Below are 19,717 nucleotides of genomic sequence, written 5' to 3' on the forward strand. Positions count from 1 at the left end.
TAATATTTGTTATTATACATAAATTAATTAATTTAAGTGTAATTATCTACTTGAGAGATATTTTTGAAAAACGTAAAGTGATTCGATGAAAAATTAAGCAAAATGGAAGATAAAAGATACAATGAATGAGAATTTGGAAAAAATTATAATTGATTTCATCATATTAAATATGAAAACATATTCTTAAATGAGAATCAATGTAATAGGCACACACTAGCAAGGTAATATTAAGCAATGTGTAACATCTAGACTACTAAAAAAGCATTTTTTTCACTTTTAAAAAAATTATTTTTTTTTGTGTTAGAGGATCGATAACGTAAAATTAACGCCAAATGTTAAGTTAATTAACGTCTGTACCATATATTTTAGCCGTAAAGATTGCTCTAATGGATTTTTTAGCTTTTTTCTGCGAAAATTTTATCAACGGTCATTTTTTGAATTACCTCCAAAAATACATATTTTTACCTCCAAAAACAAATTTGATACCTCCAAAAACAAAAACGAAAATAATGCATACAAAATCAATAATTGTGCTTAAATGAATGGAAATACCAAAGAGTTGTGCATGGAATATGATTTCTGCAGTACCATTTGACATTTTGGTACATAAAACTCATTTATTCGTCCAGTAATTACGAAAATATTAACACTCAAAGTTTTCAAAGGGGAAAATACCACCAAAAATACATTGATTACCCTAAAATACACCAAAAGGAGTATATAAAGAGATCTAAATGGATCGACGAACAGTTGGAGAAGAAGAAGACAAAGAAATCAAAAGAGAAATGTACAAAAATTATCAAGAAAACGTAAGTTTTTTATTTTTTAATTAGATATTTAATAAATTTGATTTTTTTTAGAACGGAAGCAAGCTTCATGCAAAATGTTAGTTCCATCGATAGACGGTATAATTGTAATTGGTTCAAAGATTATTTAAATGAACGTATATATATGATATACATTTATGAACTTGGAACCTACTGGATTTTGATTTGTGGAAATTAACGGTTGTTTTAAAATTGAAATTCAAGAAGATTGAAAAATTTTTTCGTGTAATTTTTTCTTAAGAAAAAAATTAATTACAAAATGAGTAAAATACACCAAAAGGAGCTGTAAAACAAGTTACATTGTTTTTTGTTATATTTTTATAATTCAATTGAAATGCAAAGAAAATTTAACGTATTTTTTTAATTCAAATATTAACGGTAGAATTTATTTAAAAGTTGCTATAAAAATCTAAAATGTATGCTATAAAAAAAATGAGACAGAGAGTTGAACAAAAAAAGTGATGAAAAGAAAGATTTAAACGTGAAATTCGACTTAACAGGAGCACTTAAAGAGATCTAAATTCACCGATGAATAGTTAGAGAGATGAAAACGAAGAAATAAAGAGAAAAATTCAAAAATTATTAAATTAAAAGTGATTATTTAATGAATTACTAACACGTAATAAAAAGAAAATAATAATGGACATTAACGGCGGTTTTAAAATTGAAATTGTAAATTGAACTTTAGTTTTGCGTGTAATTTTTTCATCAAAGACATTAGTTATAAAGTAAGTAAAATATACCAAAAGGAGTACTCAAAGAGATCATTATGCAACGGTGAACAATTGGAGAAGAAGATGATGAAACCAAAAGGGAAATGTACAAAAATTATTAAGAAAACGTAAGTTCTATATTTTTCATTGAGATATTCAATAAATTTTGATTTTTTTAAGTATGGAAGCTTAGAATGCAAATTGTTAGTTCCATCGATAGACGATATAATTGTAATTGGTCCAAGAATAATTCAAATCAACGTATATATAAAAGATATATGATTATGAACTTGGAATCTACTGGATCTTGCTTTGTGAAGAGGTAACTTATTAATTAATTAATGATCGTTTGAACAGGAATCTGTTGATTTAAAAAAGGAAATGAAGATATTGACTAGGGCGATTTGGATGCTACATTGATGAAAGATCAGCAACAGTGATAATGGAAAAATTGAAGAAAATCTGATGAGTCTCCGAATTTCACAAGCAAGATATTTCTCCACAAGAATTGTCAATAAGAACTGGATTAAATTGCTTTCATCAAACCAAACTTTATTAATAAAACACATACATTTTACAAAATAATGCATTCAATTCTTCAAAAATTAAGGATCGTCAAGAGATTATACGACAAAGCCACTTTCCAAAACTTTTCAGATTTATCAACTGATATTAGGCTGATTTCCTGAAGCAAAAAAATAACAAAATTAATGACGAAAATATTTTTCCGATTTAAATGACTTTAGTTAATTTTACTCACCATTTTTCATGTGTATTCCATCCTATTAGTCCTTATGTGTGTGCTGAAATTTCAAGTTAATGCAAAAAGTATCATTTATTATTTTAGCTAAACTGTACCACATGGGGCACTTTTTCTTTTTGCTTTTTTGGATAGTTCTTGACTTTTTAAGTCCTTGCAGTTCTTGCAGGTTTTAAGTTCTTGCAGCTACTTTGCAGGAAATTTGCAGAAATTTTGCAGATAACTTAAATTTTTATATTTTGCAGGAGCTTTGCAGATAATTTGCAGCTCGCTTGCAGATGAATTTTTCTCAACATTTTGCAGGAGCTTAAATAAAAAGTCCAAAAGCATAAAAAGTCAAGAACTATCCAAAAAAAGCAAAAAGAAAAAGTGCCCCATGTGGTACAGTCTTACCGCAAAATAATGTGTAGGAAGAAGAGAAAATATTAATGCAGCATGATGATTAAGGCAATTAATAAAATAAGCTTTTTAGTATGGACGATTATCACGTGTACGTCTTCGTGGTGCACATTTGATGATGTTATCAACACGAAGGATCATTTTGGCAGCTTCACTTGCTGATAATAAAACTTGACGCTTAACAGCAAATGATTCAGTAATTCCGAGTTCCTTCATGCATCCAACTTTTCCAACGTCCATGTTAAAACCCATTGTGCAGGTTCCTTGAGTGTGTGCAGCTCTCAATTCAGAAACAAGCTGTGCTGAGTCATAACCAGCATTATCGGCAATTACAGTTGGAAGTTGGAATAAAGCGCGAGCAAAAGCTTCCATTGCAATTGCTTCCTTTCCTGGAGTTTCGCTGGCTCTCTTGAGTACAGCACATGCCATTAATGATTCAGAGCATCCACCACCAAATACAACACGTGATTCCTTGACTGTTGCTGTCAAGACACATAAAGCATCATGTAATGATCGTTCGGCTTCATCGACAATTTGTTGTGTAGCACCACGAATAATAATTGTACATGCTTCACCTAATTTCACACCACTGAATCTCAAAAGAGTATCTTCGCTCACAAGTTCCCATTTTAACAATTTCTGGATTATCGAATGTGGAGACAATTTCTCCTCCAGTAACTAAAGCTAATCGTTCAAATCCATCAAAATCAGCATGTTCGATGGCCATAACACCAGCATCAGCAAAAAGTTGTTCTGGATAATTGTAAATCAACTGACGATTAATGAAAACATTAAATTTATGATTTAAAATTTTGTTGACTTTGTCTTTCATCTTTTCCTTCTCGGCCATCTCGAGATCTGCAATTTTTGACATCGAGTCAACTTTGATATGAGATCCAAATACTTTAACCTTATCGGTATCCATTAGTGTATTAGCAATTAAAATCTTTGTATTCTCAATTCTTTTTGGTTGATGAACTCCTGGACGTTTATCAAGTAAGAAACCTTCATCAAGGAATGAATCTTCTAAAGTTCCACCAGATTTTTTGATCAATTGAATTGCTGTCAATTCACCGGAACCTTTAAGACGTAAAACAGCATCAACTGCCAATTTGGAAAAGAGCTCTTTGTGCTGAGATAAAATCTTAGAACTTAAAGTTGTTCGTGCAATGTTCAATAAATCTTCCTTGAATTTCTCAGTATCTCCTGAATGGTCTTGTGCTGATTTTGTAAGAGCTTCACGGGCAACTTCTGCAGCAGTTCTCCATCCAGCAATAATTGTTTGTGGATGGATTTTAAGCTCAATAAGCTTCTCAGCTTCTCTCAATAGTTCAGAAGCTAAAACAGTTACTGATGTTGTTCCATCACCGACTTCTTGTACTTCCTGTACATATCAACTAAAATCTTTGCAGCTGGATTGTCAACACCCACAGATTTTAAAATTGTTGCACCATCACTTGTGACTTCAACGCTTCCAGCACTTCGTCGATAAGATACTAAAATTTTATCCATTCCCTTTGGGCCGAGTGTACTCTTAACTAAATCTTCAATAGCGATTGCTCCAACAAACGACGATAAACGAGCAATTCTGAAATTAAATTAGATGATTAAAACCTAAAAGAAATAAGATAAGAAAAAAATAACAAAATTAATGACGAAAATATTTTTCCGATTTAAATGATTTTAGTTAATTTTACTCACCATTTTTCATGTGTATTCCATCCTATTGGTCCTTATGTGTGTGCTGAAATTAAATTAGATGATTAAAACCTAAAAGAAATAAGATAACAAAAAAATAAAAAAATAACAAAATTAATGACAAAATATTATACACCTTGAATTTCTCAGTATCTCCTGAATGGTCTTGTGCTGATTTTGTAAGAGCTTCACGGGCAACTTCTGCAGCAGTTCTCCATCGAGCAATAATTGTTTGTGGATGGATTTTAAGCTCAATAAGCTTCTCAGCTTCTCTCAATAGTTCAGAAGCTAAAATAGTTACTGATGTTGTTCCATCACCGACTTCTTGTACTTCCTGTACTTCCTGTACTTTTCAACTAAAATCTTTGCAGCTGGATTGTCAACACCCACAGATTTTAAAATTGTTGCACCATCACTTGTGACTTCAACGCTTCCAGCACTTCGTCGATAAGATACTAAAATTTTATCCATTCCCTTTGGGCCGAGTGTACTCTTAACTAAATCTCCAATAGCGATTGCTCCAACAAACGACGATAAACGAGCAATTCTGAAATTAAATCAGATAATTAACACCTAAAAGAAATAAGATAACAAAATTAATGACGAAAATATTTTTTCGATTTAAATGATTTTAGTTAATTTTACTCACCATTTTTCATGTGTATTCCATCCTATTGGTCCTTATGTGTGTGCTGAAATTAAATTAGATGATTAAAACCTAAAAGAAATAAGATAACAAAAAAATAAAAAAATAACAAAATTAATGACAAAATATTATACACCTTGAATTTCTCAGTATCTCCTGAATGGTCTTGTGCTGATTTTGTAAAGCTTCACGGGCAACTTCTGCAGCAGTTCTCCATCGAGCAATAATTGTTTGTGGATGGATTTTAAGCTCAATAAGCTTCTCAGCTTCTCTCAATAGTTCAGAAGCTAAAATAGTTACTGATGTTGTTCCATCACCGACTTCTTGTACTTCCTGTACTTCCTGTACTTTTCAACTAAAATCTTTGCAGCTGGATTGTCAACACCCACAGATTTTAAAATTGTTGCACCATCACTTGTGACTTCAACGCTTCCAGCACTTCGTCCATAAGATACTAAAATTTTATCCATTCCCTTTGGGCCGAGTGTACTCTTAACTAAATCTCCAATAGCGATTGCTCCAACAAACGACGATAAACGAGCAATTCTGAAATTAAATTAGATGATTAACACCTAAAAGAAATAAGATAACAAAATTAATGACGAAAATATTATTCCGATTTAAATGATTTTAGTTAATTTTACTCACCATTTTTCATGTGTATTCCATCCTATTAGTCCTTATGTGTGTGCTGAAATTAAATTAGATGATTAAAACCTAAAAGAAATAAGATAACAAAAAAATAAAAAAATAACAAAATTAATGACAAAATATTATACACCTTGAATTTCTCAGTATCTCCTGAATGGTCTTGTGCTGATTTTGTAAGAGCTTTACGGGCAACTTCTGCAGCAGTTCTCCATCGAGCAATAATTGTTTGTGGATGGATTTTAAGCTCAATAAGCTTCTCAGCTTCTCTCAATAGTTCAGAAGCTAAAACAGTTACTGATGTTGTTCCATCACCGACTTCTTGTACTTCCTGTACTTCCTGTACATATCAACTAAAATCTTTGCAGCTGGATTGTCAACACCCACAGATTTTAAAATTGTTGCACCATCATTTGTGACTTCAACGCTTCCAGCACTTCGTAAATAAGATACTAAAATTTTATCCATTCCCTTTGGGCCGAGTGTACTCTTAACTAAATCTCCAATAGCGATTGCTCCAACAAACGACGATAAACGAGCAATTCTGAGATGATGATTAAAACCTAAAAGAAATAAGATAACAAAATTAATGACGAAAATATTTTTCCGATTTAAATGATTTTAGTTAATTTTACTCACCATTTTTCATGTGTATTCCATCCTATTGGTCCTTATGTGTGTGCTGAAATTAAATTAGATGATTAAAACCTAATAGAAATAAGATAAAATAATTAATTTTTTTAAGCTGAAAATTTTACACAATTTTAATTATTGTCACTAAATGATAAACAATTTACCTACACAAGTTGAGTTGTATCTGCTGATATTGTCACTGTGGATCTAATTGTGTGCAAAAAAAATTAATTTAATTACATTTTTGGGTGACTTATGAAAAAAATTTTGAATAAAAATATTTTTAGAAAACATTTTTTTGTGACTAATCCGTGCATATTTGAATTAGACAAGTTGAGTTTTATCTCTTAATTAACTCACTGCGGATCCATTTCAAGCATTAAATGTTAATTTAGACGAAAAAAAGGGTGATTTTTGGACTTAGGAATTTTATAAGGGGGCGGCGGGGGCGTAATAGGGCGGGAGGTGTGGGGAGTTCCCGTGATGATTAAAAAATGAAAGTCGAATAAAATAATTAATTTAATTAAATAAAATAATTAATTTAACTAATTTCTATTGAATCATGATTTGAAAAAATTATTTTTTTAATTATACAAAATATTATTTTTTCATACAAAATATTATTTTCTCATACAAAATATTATTTTTTCATAGGGAAAAATTTTACAACGAAATGTATTCCTATTAAGAAACAAACACAAAAAAAATGATAGGACACTTTAAATGCTTATTTTTTATGACTTCTATATTTTATTTCAGTGAATCATTCATTAATTAATGACATTTTTTTTTCCTTTCATACAAATTTTTCAATCCTGCGAAAAAAAAGTGACCAAAAATTACATTTTTTTTGACCAAAAAGAAAATGGGTCATTTTGTATGAAGACTTCTGAGGAAGTGCTTCATTCATTTGAAAAGATTAATATGAAACTTATGTTTTTCATACAAAAATTATTTTTTCATACAAAATATTATTTTCTCATACAAAATATTATTTTTTCATAGCCAAAAAATTTTACAACGAAATTTTTGAATTTAAATTTGTAGAACACTTATGAACACCAAAGTAAGACCAAAAAAAAACACCAAAAAACATTTTTTTTAAACGCATATTTTTAATTTTAAAATTTTTTTGTACACTAATTAACATCGAAGTAAGAAACACACATACTATAAAAAAATTTATAACACATTTTTAGCGCATTTTTGGAATTAAAGAAATGAGATAGGAATAACTTAGCTGAATAGAAATAATGCTTTGCATTAGTTTGACGAAATTTTATGATTTACCGACTGTTTCAAATTTGAAATGTTTTTGAATTTTCCTGTAAAATAATCAAGCAAGCAAAAATAATTCCGTAGAAAATAATCAATTTAACTAGTTTAATCTTAAAATTAAGTGCTGTGGACAAGAAAAGTACATACATAAACTTATTATCTACATGATGTAAGTAGTAGAAACTCACTATTTTGTATTAATGTGATAAATTTTAATTTTTTAATAATTATTTCTAGACAATTAAGAAATCGACTTATTGAACGCATTACCCGAGGAAATTTTCAATGAAATTATAACTTATTTTAATGCAAAGGATGTCCTGAAAGCATCATTGGTCAGCAAACGATGGTATTTAATGATTGGAGAAGCATGTATGAGAAAAATATCAACAAAATACACTCAGTTCAACTGCAAAAATGATGTTGATCCATTGTTAAACATATTATCTACATGATGTAAGTAGTAGAAACTCACTATTCTGTAGTAATATGATAAATTTTAATTTTTTAATAATTATTTCTAGAAAATTAAGAAATGGACTTATTGAACGCATTACCCGAGGAAATTTTCAATGAAATTATAACTTATTTTAATGCAAAGGATGTCCTGAAAGCATCATTGGTCAGCAAACGATGGTATCTAATGATTGGAGAAGCATGTATGAGAAAAATATCAACAAAATACACTCAGTTCAACTGCAAAATGATGTTGATCCATTGTTAAAAAGTGAACGTAAAAATCAGAACTTAATCATTGGATTTGATCACAGTCGTATAAAGGAATTAGGCGCTGAAGTTAACATCCGAGCAATACTGAAGAAATTCTCAAAATCACTTTGTTCTCTAAAGACATCACATGACTTCCAGCGAATCTGTGAATTGCCAAATTTAAAAACTTTTCATTTCTAAGGAATAGATTAAGAATACATGCTAATTATTTTTGCACAAACGGATTATTGACAAGGAGCACAAATCTCAGGAAATTGAACATTCAGTGTGGGGAAATGAACATCAAGTCACAAAAAATCTTTATTGAGTCGCTTAAGAATATGGAATAAAAATTGAAATCGTTGACACTTAATCAGCTTGATATTTTAGAACATTTACATGCAACTGACTTTAAATTTAAGCTTGAAGAAATTGATATTTTTGGCTTTCTTTTTTCATTTTGGTACAGCATTGATACAATTTATGATTTCTTGCGAATCCATTTTACTGGATCTTGTGTTTTAGTTCTGGAAGTGACCTGGATCTTACTGGATCTTGTGTTTTAGTTCTGGAAGTGACCTGGATCCTACCGGATCTTGTTTTTGAGGTGACTTATTAATCAATTACTGATCGCTGGGACAAAAATGCGCTTAAGTCCCTCGATCAATAACACGAGGACTTTTGTAATTTTTTTAATTTTGAAATTTTAGATCATCAAAGTGAGAAACAAATACATGCAAAAATTTTACAACGCATTTGCTTTAATTCAAAAATTCTTTAATTAAAAAACATCTAAGAGATGGTTGAGGTAGCGTTGGAAAGGTATTAACAAGAGGCAACTTTCGTACCTTGACACCAAAGTACGAAAGTCCTTGTGTGAGGAGATAGAGCGCATTTTAGTTTTTCAACTTCAAAGTGTCATAGCTCGGAGACGAAGAAGAGTTAAGAGATGGTTGATACAGCGTTGGATAGGGGTCAACACGAGGCAAATTTCGTCTGAAGACACCAAAGCGTGAAAGTCCTTCTGTGAAGCACCAGAGCAAATTTTTGAAAAACACGTGTTTTTTTCAATTTTTTCGAAAAAACACGTGTAGCTCGGGACTGGCAACGAGTTAAGAGACGTGTGATACATCGTTGGATAGGTCTTGGAGAGACGCAACTTTCGTTCTTTGACACCAAAGCGTGAAAATGCTCCTGTGAGGCGCCAGAGCAAGTTTTCCGAAAACAATGGAAAATGCTGAGTCATTGTCCATTGTTTAACTTCAAAGTGGAATAGCTCCTAAACGGAAAGGAGTTAAGAGACGTGTGATACATCGTTGGATAGGTCTTGGGGAGGAGCAACTTTCGTTCTTTGACACCAAAGTCTGAAAGTCCTTCTGTGAGGAGATAGAGCGCTTTTTTCGAAAACAATGGAAAATGCTGAGTCATTCTCCATTGTTTAACTTCAAAGTGGAATAGCTCCTAAACGGAAAGGAGTTAAGAGATGGTTGAGGTAGCGTTGGAAAGGTATTAACAAGAGGCAACTTTCGTACCTTGACACCAAAGTACGAAAGTCCTTGTGTGAGGAGATAGAGCGCATTTTAGTTTTTCAACTTCAAAGTGTCATAGCTCGGAGACGAAGAAGAGTTAAGAGATGGTTGATACAGCGTTGGATAGGGGTCAACACGAGGCAAATTTCGTCTGAAGACACCAAAGCGTGAAAGTCCTTCTGTGAAGCACCAGAGCAAATTTTTGAAAAACACGTGTTTTTTTCAATTTTTTCGAAAAAACACGTGTAGCTCGGGACTGGCAACGAGTTAAGAGACGTGTGATACATCGTTGGATAGGTCTTGGAGAGACGCAACTTTCGTTCTTTGACACCAAAGCGTGAAAATGCTCCTGTGAGGCGCCAGAGCAAGTTTTCCGAAAACAATGGAAAATGCTGAGTCATTGTCCATTGTTTAACTTCAAAGTGGAATAGCTCCTAAACGGAAAGGAGTTAAGAGACGTGTGATACATCGTTGGATAGGTCTTGGGGAGGAGCAACTTTCGTTCTTTGACACCAAAGTACGAAAGTCCTTCTGTGAGGAGATAGAGCGCTTTTTTCGAAAACAATGGAAAATGCTGAGTCATTCTCCATTGTTTAACTTCAAAGTGGAATAGCTCCTAAACGGAAAGGAGTTAAGAGATGGTTGAGGTAGCGTTGGAAAGGTATTAACAAGAGGCAACTTTCGTACCTTGACACCAAAGTACGAAAGTCCTTGTGTGAGGAGATAGAGCGCATTTTAGTTTTTCAACTTCAAAGTGTCATAGCTCGGAGACGAAGAAGAGTTAAGAGATGGTTGATACAGCGTTGGATAGGGGTCAACACGAGGCAAATTTCGTCTGAAGACACCAAAGCGTGAAAGTCCTTCTGTGAAGCACCAGAGCAAATTTTTGAAAAACACGTGTTTTTTTCAATTTTTTCGAAAAAACACGTGTAGCTCGGGACTGGCAACGAGTTAAGAGACGTGTGATACATCGTTGGATAGGTCTTGGAGAGACGCAACTTTCGTTCTTTGACACCAAAGCGTGAAAATGCTCCTGTGAGGCGCCAGAGCAAGTTTTCCGAAAACAATGGAAAATGCTGAGTCATTGTCCATTGTTTAACTTCAAAGTGGAATAGCTCCTAAACGGAAAGGAGTTAAGAGACGTGTGATACATCGTTGGATAGGTCTTGGGGAGGAGCAACTTTCGTTCTTTGACACCAAAGTACGAAAGTCCTTCTGTGAGGAGATAGAGCGCTTTTTTCGAAAACAATGGAAAATGCTGAGTCATTCTCCATTGTTTAACTTCAAAGTGGAATAGCTCCTAAACGGAAAGGAGTTAAGAGATGGTTGAGGTAGCGTTGGAAAGGTATTAACAAGAGGCAACTTTCGTACCTTGACACCAAAGTACGAAAGTCCTTGTGTGAGGAGATAGAGCGCATTTTAGTTTTTCAACTTCAAAGTGTCATAGCTCGGAGACGAAGAAGAGTTAAGAGATGGTTGATACAGCGTTGGATAGGGGTCAACACGAGGCAAATTTCGTCTGAAGACACCAAAGCGTGAAAGTCCTTCTGTGAAGCACCAGAGCAAATTTTTGAAAAACACGTGTTTTTTTCAATTTTTTCGAAAAAACACGTGTAGCTCGGGACTGGCAACGAGTTAAGAGACGTGTGATACATCGTTGGATAGGTCTTGGAGAGACGCAACTTTCGTTCTTTGACACCAAAGCGTGAAAATGCTCCTGTGAGGCGCCAGAGCAAGTTTTCCGAAAACAATGGAAAATGCTGAGTCATTGTCCATTGTTTAACTTCAAAGTGGAATAGCTCCTAAACGGAAAGGAGTTAAGAGACGTGTGATACATCGTTGGATAGGTCTTGGGGAGGAGCAACTTTCGTTCTTTGACACCAAAGTACGAAAGTCCTTCTGTGAGGAGATAGAGCGCTTTTTTCGAAAACAATGGAAAATGCTGAGTCATTCTCCATTGTTTAACTTCAAAGTGGAATAGCTCCTAAACGGAAAGGAGTTAAGAGATGGTTGAGGTAGCGTTGGAAAGGTATTAACAAGAGGCAACTTTCGTACCTTGACACCAAAGTACGAAAGTCCTTGTGTGAGGAGATAGAGCGCATTTTAGTTTTTCAACTTCAAAGTGTCATAGCTCGGAGACGAAGAAGAGTTAAGAGATGGTTGATACAGCGTTGGATAGGGGTCAACACGAGGCAAATTTCGTCTGAAGACACCAAAGCGTGAAAGTCCTTCTGTGAAGCACCAGAGCAAATTTTTGAAAAACACGTGTTTTTTTCAATTTTTTCGAAAAAACACGTGTAGCTCGGGACTGGCAACGAGTTAAGAGACGTGTGATACATCGTTGGATAGGTCTTGGAGAGACGCAACTTTCGTTCTTTGACACCAAAGCGTGAAAATGCTCCTGTGAGGCGCCAGAGCAAGTTTTCCGAAAACAATGGAAAATGCTGAGTCATTGTCCATTGTTTAACTTCAAAGTGGAATAGCTCCTAAACGGAAAGGAGTTAAGAGACGTGTGATACATCGTTGGATAGGTCTTGGGGAGGAGCAACTTTCGTTCTTTGACACCAAAGTCTGAAAGTCCTTCTGTGAGGAGATAGAGCGCTTTTTTCGAAAACAATGGAAAATGCTGAGTCATTCTCCATTGTTTAACTTCAAAGTGGAATAGCTCCTAAACGGAAAGGAGTTAAGAGATGGTTGAGGTAGCGTTGGAAAGGTATTAACAAGAGGCAACTTTCGTACCTTGACACCAAAGTACGAAAGTCCTTGTGTGAGGAGATAGAGCGCATTTTAGTTTTTCAACTTCAAAGTGTCATAGCTCGGAGACGAAGAAGAGTTAAGAGATGGTTGATACAGCGTTGGATAGGGGTCAACACGAGGCAAATTTCGTCTGAAGACACCAAAGCGTGAAAGTCCTTCTGTGAAGCACCAGAGCAAATTTTTGAAAAACACGTGTTTTTTTCAATTTTTTCGAAAAAACACGTGTAGCTCGGGACTGGCAACGAGTTAAGAGACGTGTGATACATCGTTGGATAGGTCTTGGAGAGACGCAACTTTCGTTCTTTGACACCAAAGCGTGAAAATGCTCCTGTGAGGCGCCAGAGCAAGTTTTCCGAAAACAATGGAAAATGCTGAGTCATTGTCCATTGTTTAACTTCAAAGTGGAATAGCTCCTAAACGGAAAGGAGTTAAGAGACGTGTGATACATCGTTGGATAGGTCTTGGGGAGGAGCAACTTTCGTTCTTTGACACCAAAGTACGAAAGTCCTTCTGTGAGGAGATAGAGCGCTTTTTTCGAAAACAATGGAAAATGCTGAGTCATTCTCCATTGTTTAACTTCAAAGTGGAATAGCTCCTAAACGGAAAGGAGTTAAGAGATGGTTGAGGTAGCGTTGGAAAGGTATTAACAAGAGGCAACTTTCGTACCTTGACACCAAAGTACGAAAGTCCTTGTGTGAGGAGATAGAGCGCATTTTAGTTTTTCAACTTCAAAGTGTCATAGCTCGGAGACGAAGAAGAGTTAAGAGATGGTTGATACAGCGTTGGATAGGGGTCAACACGAGGCAAATTTCGTCTGAAGACACCAAAGCGTGAAAGTCCTTCTGTGAAGCACCAGAGCAAATTTTTGAAAAACACGTGTTTTTTTCAATTTTTTCGAAAAAACACGTGTAGCTCGGGACTGGCAACGAGTTAAGAGACGTGTGATACATCGTTGGATAGGTCTTGGAGAGACGCAACTTTCGTTCTTTGACACCAAAGCGTGAAAATGCTCCTGTGAGGCGCCAGAGCAAGTTTTCCGAAAACAATGGAAAATGCTGAGTCATTGTCCATTGTTTAACTTCAAAGTGGAATAGCTCCTAAACGGAAAGGAGTTAAGAGACGTGTGATACATCGTTGGATAGGTCTTGGGGAGGAGCAACTTTCGTTCTTTGACACCAAAGTACGAAAGTCCTTCTGTGAGGAGATAGAGCGCTTTTTTCGAAAACAATGGAAAATGCTGAGTCATTCTCCATTGTTTAACTTCAAAGTGGAATAGCTCCTAAACGGAAAGGAGTTAAGAGATGGTTGAGGTAGCGTTGGAAAGGTATTAACAAGAGGCAACTTTCGTACCTTGACACCAAAGTACGAAAGTCCTTGTGTGAGGAGATAGAGCGCATTTTAGTTTTTCAACTTCAAAGTGTCATAGCTCGGAGACGAAGAAGAGTTAAGAGATGGTTGATACAGCGTTGGATAGGGGTCAACACGAGGCAAATTTCGTCTGAAGACACCAAAGCGTGAAAGTCCTTCTGTGAAGCACCAGAGCAAATTTTTGAAAAACACGTGTTTTTTTCAATTTTTTCGAAAAAACACGTGTAGCTCGGGACTGGCAACGAGTTAAGAGACGTGTGATACATCGTTGGATAGGTCTTGGAGAGACGCAACTTTCGTTCTTTGACACCAAAGCGTGAAAATGCTCCTGTGAGGCGCCAGAGCAAGTTTTCCGAAAACAATGGAAAATGCTGAGTCATTGTCCATTGTTTAACTTCAAAGTGGAATAGCTCCTAAACGGAAAGGAGTTAAGAGACGTGTGATACATCGTTGGATAGGTCTTGGGGAGGAGCAACTTTCGTTCTTTGACACCAAAGTACGAAAGTCCTTCTGTGAGGAGATAGAGCGCTTTTTTCGAAAACAATGGAAAATGCTGAGTCATTCTCCATTGTTTAACTTCAAAGTGGAATAGCTCCTAAACGGAAAGGAGTTAAGAGATGGTTGAGGTAGCGTTGGAAAGGTATTAACAAGAGGCAACTTTCGTACCTTGACACCAAAGTACGAAAGTCCTTGTGTGAGGAGATAGAGCGCATTTTAGTTTTTCAACTTCAAAGTGTCATAGCTCGGAGACGAAGAAGAGTTAAGAGATGGTTGATACAGCGTTGGATAGGGGTCAACACGAGGCAAATTTCGTCTGAAGACACCAAAGCGTGAAAGTCCTTCTGTGAAGCACCAGAGCAAATTTTTGAAAAACACGTGTTTTTTTCAATTTTTTCGAAAAAACACGTGTAGCTCGGGACTGGCAACGAGTTAAGAGACGTGTGATACATCGTTGGATAGGTCTTGGAGAGACGCAACTTTCGTTCTTTGACACCAAAGCGTGAAAATGCTCCTGTGAGGCGCCAGAGCAAGTTTTCCGAAAACAATGGAAAATGCTGAGTCATTGTCCATTGTTTAACTTCAAAGTGGAATAGCTCCTAAACGGAAAGGAGTTAAGAGACGTGTGATACATCGTTGGATAGGTCTTGGGGAGGAGCAACTTTCGTTCTTTGACACCAAAGTACGAAAGTCCTTCTGTGAGGAGATAGAGCGCTTTTTTCGAAAACAATGGAAAATGCTGAGTCATTCTCCATTGTTTAACTTCAAAGTGGAATAGCTCCTAAACGGAAAGGAGTTAAGAGATGGTTGAGGTAGCGTTGGAAAGGTATTAACAAGAGGCAACTTTCGTACCTTGACACCAAAGTACGAAAGTCCTTGTGTGAGGAGATAGAGCGCATTTTAGTTTTTCAACTTCAAAGTGTCATAGCTCGGAGACGAAGAAGAGTTAAGAGATGGTTGATACAGCGTTAGATAGGGGTCAACACGAGGCAAATTTCGTCTGAAGACACCAAAGCGTGAAAGTCCTTCTGTGAAGCACCAGAGCAAATTTTTGAAAAACACGTGTTTTTTTCAATTTTTTCGAAAAAACACGTGTAGCTCGGGACTGGCAACGAGTTAAGAGACGTGTGATACATCGTTGGATAGGTCTTGGAGAGACGCAACTTTCGTTCTTTGACACCAAAGCGTGAAAATGCTCCTGTGAGGCGCCAGAGCAAGTTTTCCGAAAACAATGGAAAATGCTGAGTCATTGTCCATTGTTTAACTTCAAAGTGGAATAGCTCCTAAACGGAAAGGAGTTAAGAGACGTGTGATACATCGTTGGATAGGTCTTGGGGAGGAGCAACTTTCGTTCTTTGACACCAAAGTACGAAAGTCCTTCTGTGAGGAGATAGAGCGCTTTTTTCGAAAACAATGGAAAATGCTGAGTCATTCTCCATTGTTTAACTTCAAAGTGGAATAGCTCCTAAACGGAAAGGAGTTAAGAGATGGTTGAGGTAGCGTTGGAAAGGTATTAACAAGAGGCAACTTTCGTACCTTGACACCAAAGTACGAAAGTCCTTGTGTGAGGAGATAGAGCGCATTTTAGTTTTTCAACTTCAAAGTGTCATAGCTCGGAGACGAAGAAGAGTTAAGAGATGGTTGATACAGCGTTAGATAGGGGTCAACACGAGGCAAATTTCGTCTGAAGACACCAAAGCGTGAAAGTCCTTCTGTGAAGCACCAGAGCAAATTTTTGAAAAACACGTGTTTTTTTCAATTTTTTCGAAAAAACACGTGTAGCTCGGGACTGGCAACGAGTTAAGAGACGTGTGATACATCGTTGGATAGGTCTTGGAGAGACGCAACTTTCGTTCTTTGACACCAAAGCGTGAAAATGCTCCTGTGAGGCGCCAGAGCAAGTTTTCCGAAAACAATGGAAAATGCTGAGTCATTGTCCATTGTTTAACTTCAAAGTGGAATAGCTCCTAAACGGAAAGGAGTTAAGAGACGTGTGATACATCGTTGGATAGGTCTTGGGGAGGAGCAACTTTCGTTCTTTGACACCAAAGTACGAAAGTCCTTCTGTGAGGAGATAGAGCGCTTTTTTCGAAAACAATGGAAAATGCTGAGTCATTCTCCATTGTTTAACTTCAAAGTGGAATAGCTCCTAAACGGAAAGGAGTTAAGAGATGGTTGAGGTAGCGTTGGAAAGGTATTAACAAGAGGCAACTTTCGTACCTTGACACCAAAGTACGAAAGTCCTTGTGTGAGGAGATAGAGCGCATTTTAGTTTTTCAACTTCAAAGTGTCATAGCTCGGAGACGAAGAAGAGTTAAGAGATGGTTGATACAGCGTTAGATAGGGGTCAACACGAGGCAAATTTCGTCTGAAGACACCAAAGCGTGAAAGTCCTTCTGTGAAGCACCAGAGCAAATTTTTGAAAAACACGTGTTTTTTTCAATTTTTTCGAAAAAACACGTGTAGCTCGGGACTGGCAACGAGTTAAGAGACGTGTGATACATCGTTGGATAGGTCTTGGAGAGACGCAACTTTCGTTCTTTGACACCAAAGCGTGAAAATGCTCCTGTGAGGCGCCAGAGCAAGTTTTCCGAAAACAATGGAAAATGCTGAGTCATTGTCCATTGTTTAACTTCAAAGTGGAATAGCTCCTAAACGGAAAGGAGTTAAGAGACGTGTGATACATCGTTGGATAGGTCTTGGGGAGGAGCAACTTTCGTTCTTTGACACCAAAGTCTGAAAGTCCTTCTGTGAGGAGATAGAGCGCTTTTTTCGAAAACAATGGAAAATGCTGAGTCATTCTCCATTGTTTAACTTCAAAGTGGAATAGCTCCTAAACGGAAAGGAGTTAAGAGATGGTTGAGGTAGCGTTGGAAAGGTATTAACAAGAGGCAACTTTCGTACCTTGACACCAAAGTACGAAAGTCCTTGTGTGAGGAGATAGAGCGCATTTTAGTTTTTCAACTTCAAAGTGTCATAGCTCGGAGACGAAGAAGAGTTAAGAGATGGTTGATACAGCGTTAGATAGGGGTCAACACGAGGCAAATTTCGTCTGAAGACACCAAAGCGTGAAAGTCCTTCTGTGAAGCACCAGAGCAAATTTTTGAAAAACACGTGTTTTTTTCAATTTTTTCGAAAAAACACGTGTAGCTCGGGACTGGCAACGAGTTAAGAGACGTGTGATACATCGTTGGATAGGTCTTGGAGAGACGCAACTTTCGTTCTTTGACACCAAAGCGTGAAAATGCTCCTGTGAGGCGCCAGAGCAAGTTTTCCGAAAACAATGGAAAATGCTGAGTCATTGTCCATTGTTTAACTTCAAAGTGGAATAGCTCCTAAACGGAAAGGAGTTAAGAGACGTGTGATACATCGTTGGATAGGTCTTGGGGAGGAGCAACTTTCGTTCTTTGACACCAAAGTACGAAAGTCCTTCTGTGAGGAGATAGAGCGCTTTTTTCGAAAACAATGGAAAATGCTGAGTCATTCTCCATTGTTTAACTTCAAAGTGGAATAGCTCCTAAACGGAAAGGAGTTAAGAGATGGTTGAGGTAGCGTTGGAAAGGTATTAACAAGAGGCAACTTTCGTACCTTGACACCAAAGTACGAAAGTCCTTGTGTGAGGAGATAGAGCGCATTTTAGTTTTTCAACTTCAAAGTGTCATAGCTCGGAGACGAAGAAGAGTTAAGAGATGGTTGATACAGCGTTAGATAGGGGTCAACACGAGGCAAATTTCGTCTGAAGACACCAAAGCGTGAAAGTCCTTCTGTGAAGCACCAGAGCAAATTTTTGAAAAACACGTGTTTTTTTCAATTTTTTCGAAAAAACACGTGTAGCTCGGGACTGGCAACGAGTTAAGAGACGTGTGATACATCGTTGGATAGGTCTTGGAGAGACGCAACTTTCGTTCTTTGACACCAAAGCGTGAAAATGCTCCTGTGAGGCGCCAGAGCAAGTTTTCCGAAAACAATGGAAAATGCTGAGTCATTGTCCATTGTTTAACTTCAAAGTGGAATAGCTCCTAAACGGAAAGGAGTTAAGAGACGTGTGATACATCGTTGGATAGGTCTTGGGGAGGAGCAACTTTCGTTCTTTGACACCAAAGTACGAAAGTCCTTCTGTGAGGAGATAGAGCGCTTTTTTCGAAAACAATGGAAAATGCTGAGTCATTCTCCATTGTTTAACTTCAAAGTGGAATAGCTCCTAAACGGAAAGGAGTTAAGAGATGGTTGAGGTAGCGTTGGAAAGGTATTAACAAGAGGCAACTTTCGTACCTTGACACCAAAGTACGAAAGTCCTTGTGTGAGGAGATAGAGCGCATTTTAGTTTTTCAACTTCAAAGTGTCATAGCTCGGAGACGAAGAAGAGTTAAGAGATGGTTGATACAGCGTTGGATAGGGGTCAACACGAGGCAAATTTCGTCTGAAGACACCAAAGCGTGAAAGAGACGTGTGATACATCGTTGGATAGGTCTTGGAGAGACGCAACTTTCGTTCTTTGACACCAAAGCGTGAAAATGCTCCTAACTTGCTCTGGCGCCTCTGCTTTGCAAGCGTCTCTCCAAGACCTATCCAACGATGTATCACACGTCTCTTTAACTCGTTGCTCCCGAGCTACACGTATTTTTTCGAAATTGAAAACACGTGTTTTTCAAGCTCTGGTGCTTCACAGAAGGACTTTCACGCTTTGTGTCTTCAGACGAAATTTGCCTCGTGCGCTGTATCAACCATCTCTGCTCTTCTTCGTCTCCGAGCTATGACACAAGTTGAAAAACTAAAATGCGCTCTATCTCTCACACAAGGACTTTCGTACTTTGGTGTCAAGGTACGAAAGTTGCCTCTTGTTAATACCTTTCAACGCTACCTCAACCATCTCTTAACTCCTTTTCCGTTTAGAGCTATTCCACTTTGAAGTTAAACAATGGAGAATGACTCAACATTTTCCATTGTTTTCGAAAAAGCGCTCTATCTCCTCGCAGAAGGACTTTCGACTTTGGTGTCAAGAACGAAAGTACTCCTCCCAAGACCTATCCAACGATGTATCACACGTCTCTTAACTCCTTTCCGTTTAGGAGCTATTCCACTTTGAGAAACAATGGACAATGACTCAGCATTTTCCATTGTTTTCGAAAACTGCTCTGGCGCCTCACAGGAGCATTTCACGCTTTGTGTCAAAGAACGAAAGTTGCGTCTCTCAAGACTATCAACGATGTATCACGTCTCTTAACTCGTTTGCCGGTCCCGAGCTACACGTGTTT

At 36.7% G+C, this 19,717-nt stretch overlaps 2 long non-coding RNA genes and 2 pseudogenes across 2 annotated transcripts; 2 read left to right on the forward strand and 2 right to left on the reverse strand.

The window, feature by feature from the left end:
* The first annotated feature begins 458 nt into the window (after positions 1-458).
* On the forward strand, positions 459-2,339 carry LOC139087745 (uncharacterized). The gene is made up of 3 exons (XR_011544156.1): positions 459-809; positions 861-1,668; positions 1,721-2,339. It is a non-coding gene; the product is annotated as an uncharacterized lncRNA (long non-coding RNA).
* Positions 2,181-6,464, reverse strand: LOC139087744 (T-complex protein 1 subunit beta-like; annotated as a pseudogene).
* Positions 3,965-5,600, reverse strand: LOC139087743 (T-complex protein 1 subunit beta pseudogene; annotated as a pseudogene).
* A 1,169-nt stretch (positions 6,465-7,633) lies between the features above and the next one.
* On the forward strand, positions 7,634-8,708 carry LOC139087875 (uncharacterized). Its single transcript, XR_011544174.1, has 3 exons — positions 7,634-7,771; positions 7,840-8,058; positions 8,127-8,708. It is a non-coding gene; the product is annotated as an uncharacterized lncRNA (long non-coding RNA).
* The last annotated feature ends 11,009 nt before the right edge of the window (positions 8,709-19,717 follow it).

The sequence above is a fragment of the Chironomus tepperi genome, unplaced genomic scaffold (assembly GCF_022539635.2).
Source record: "Chironomus tepperi strain 1889 unplaced genomic scaffold, CSIRO-AGI_Ctep_v1 contig_137, whole genome shotgun sequence".
Lineage (NCBI taxonomy): Eukaryota > Metazoa > Arthropoda > Insecta > Diptera > Chironomidae > Chironomus > Chironomus tepperi.